This window comes from Eutrigla gurnardus (genome assembly GCF_963514095.1).
Source record: "Eutrigla gurnardus genome assembly, chromosome: 10".
NCBI classification, from domain to species: Eukaryota; Metazoa; Chordata; class Actinopteri; order Perciformes; family Triglidae; genus Eutrigla; species Eutrigla gurnardus.
In genome coordinates, this window is record NC_139924.1 from 16291144 (window position 1) to 16294445 (window position 3302).

Here is a 3302-nt window from a genome sequence, read left to right on the forward strand (position 1 = left end):
GCTGAATCTGGTCAATAAAGCCATACATGAGTGGTGTTGTTATAAGGGAGGATTCATACACACACACACATACACACACAGCCAGTATAGCAGCCACTCCTGTCTTCTGCAAGGTAAAATGGCTGTTTTTGTCAATGGATTCTGGTGACTTTAAGTAGAGCTTAGATGGTTATAACAGCTTCAGTTCCCCGTTGGGAAGGGCTGTCTAGCGGAAAGGTAAAGCAGTGGAAATATTCTGAATATATACACTTAGACTGATATTGATTTTTGTAGGTCTCTAAAATCTGATTTGCTGCTGCCCCCGTCCACAGCAATACGTTGCTTCGCTCCCGTGCTGGTACTCCTGTCTGTTTCTCCAAACTGGAGGCGTGCCGACCACCATCTGCTGGTATTACACTGACTATATACAGTCACTACTTCATACAACCCCACTTCAAAACATATGAACTACACCTTTAAATCTGAGTTTAACATGGATTTACAAGGTGATTTTGGGTCGTCACAACTAGCTCTGGAAACCAAAAGTCCAATGTGCAACTTATAGAAAATATAGCATAGACTCAAAGACATCAAATATCCAGCAGTTAAAGGAGAAATCCGGTCATTTTTGACCCCATTTCCATTGTCCTCAGGGTCATCCCGACTTATTAGAAGCAAAAAACCCGACAAAAATTGACGTTGCCTAGCCCGAGATCTGTACCTGCCTGGCAGCCTTCCAGACTCGCTCCAATGCTAACCCATTGGGGCACGTTATATCTGCTTTCCTGGGCCTCAGAAAACAATTCCAAGACCTATGCAACACAGGTTGGGTCCGTACGAGACACCACGGCGCTCGTTAAGCTCAAATAGTGTTGCAAAACGACATAAATATGTGTGTTTTAGCATGATACTCACCTCAAATCACCCTGTAGACATTAGCAGTAGATAGCCGAGCGCCTGTCGTCCCTCCCAGTCACCGCAGAAACGAAAACGTTTTCCTAAAAATAAATAAATCCAGGAAGCTGTTATGTCCATATGTATGACTATGTTACAACATAGCAACGATAGCTTCAGCTAGTAACGTGCCGGGCGCTCGTCCGTCCCACTCACCGCAGAAACGAAAACGTTTTCCTCGTAGATTTTGTATCCATAAAGAAACGACCGAGCAGTGCAGTCATCCTGTCCGTAATAAATCCATGAAGCTGTTATGTCCATATGTATGACTATGTTACAACATAGCAACGACTGCAGTACAGTACAGTGAAAAAAAATCTTGGACAGTCGCGCAAGGGTCACTTTGATCTCACTCTGTTGATGAGAGACTGCAGTCTGCACATGCGACACGCGGCACGCGACACGCGACTCCCACTCGTGCTGTCAACACAACTAGCCTACTGAGACTGCGCGAGGTTTGTTGTCTTTGTAGCAGCTTCAACTGTCACACAGGCTAAGCAATCTTACTATGTAGGCTAGCGCTAGTTACACTGTCATATGGACATGACGGCACTGCTCGATGGAAAGAAGTTTGTCACTGTACTGGCTTGAAAACAGCTCCAGAGTGAGGACGGCAGACGGGGACTTGCGCGAGACTTGCATTGTTTTGGCTCCAGGCTACTGTTTAGCTGTAAGCTATCGTTGCTATGTTTCTGCGGTGAGTGGGACGGACGAGCGCCCGGAACGTTACTAGCTGTAAGCTATGTTGCTATGTTGTAACAGTCATACATATGGACGTAACAGCTTCATGGATTTATTACGGACATGACGACTGCACTGCTCGGTCGTTTCTTTACAAAATCAAAACTACGAGGAAAACGTTTTCTGTGGTGACTGGGACGGACGGACGAGCGCCCGGCACATTACTAGCTGAAGCTATCGTTGCTATGTTGTAACATAGTCATACATATGGACATAACAGCTTCATGGATTTATTACGGACAGGACGACTGCACTGCTCGGTCGTTTCTTTATGGATACAAAATCAAAATCTACGAGGAAAACGTTTTCGTTTCTGCGTTGACTGGGAGGGACGACAGGCGCTCGGCTATCTACTGCTAATGTCTACAGGGTGATTTGAGGTGAGTATCATGCTAAAACACACATATTTATGTCGTTTTGCAACACTATTTGAGCTAAACGAGCGCCGTGGTGTCTCGTACGGACCCAACCTGTGTTGCATAGGTCTTGGAATTGTTTTCTGAGGCCCAGGAAAGCAGATATAACGTGCCCCAATGGGTTAGCATTGGAGCGAGTCTGGAAGGCTGCCAGGCAGATACAGATCTCGGGCTAGGCAACGTCAATTTTTGTCGGGTTTTTTGCTTCTAATAAGTCGGGATGACCCTGAGGACAATGACAATGGGGTCAAAAATGACCGGATTTCTCCTTTAAACTTCTGAAATGAATAATAGTTGCATATTCACTGATTTTTCAATGAACGAGAGGGAGTAGATGATTATTTTTAAATAAGTCATTCATGGAACTTTTTGTGCACAAAAAGCAGAGCATTTTATCCAATATGCTTTATTAACCTGGAGGACTCAAATGTTCTTGCAGTGCATGGTTGTGTCTAACTGCTGAGTAAATTATTACCGTAGCCAATGGGAAGTATGACAAATAATATGGAAACTGAATTTACTGATATCCTCTAATCCCTGCTGCTGTATTTGCAACGATCAAATAAAGATCTAGAATGTAAACACATACGTTTGAAACGCTCCGAGCAGAGCTTATATTAAAAGTTAATGTGTGTGTGTGTGTGTGTGTGTGTCAGGAGTCCTCTGCAGTGCTCTTCCCCTGCAGTGTCTGTTATGTAATAGCGAGCAATTAGAAAGACAGAGAGAGAGAAAGTGTGGGGAGACATCCAATCAATAGACACACATGTACACACACAGACATGTACACACACACACATGTACACACACACACACGTAAACACACACACACACACACACAAACACATGCTTTCAACTGAGTCACATTTGATTTTATCTCTAAGCCTGTTTCCATAATTGCAAATATAGCAAACTTCTTTTGGTTTTTTTTTAATGTGCACATTGAAAGTGCATGAAAATGCACTTTGTGTCCCCAGATGCTCTTGTGGCTGATTGGGAGCAAATTCCTGCAGCATGTTCAACATCATGGTGGAAAGACTGAAGACAGTGTATTTTTTATTTGCTTCATATTTTGGCATTGTGTCTTTAGTGCAACTGCTGCACAACGATTTCCCTCGGCATGGATACAGATCTATCTTATCCTCTCATCTGTCCGGTTCTACCCATAATCTCCTGTTTCTTCCTGTCCCGTCAATCCCAGCCTTACGGTTCATT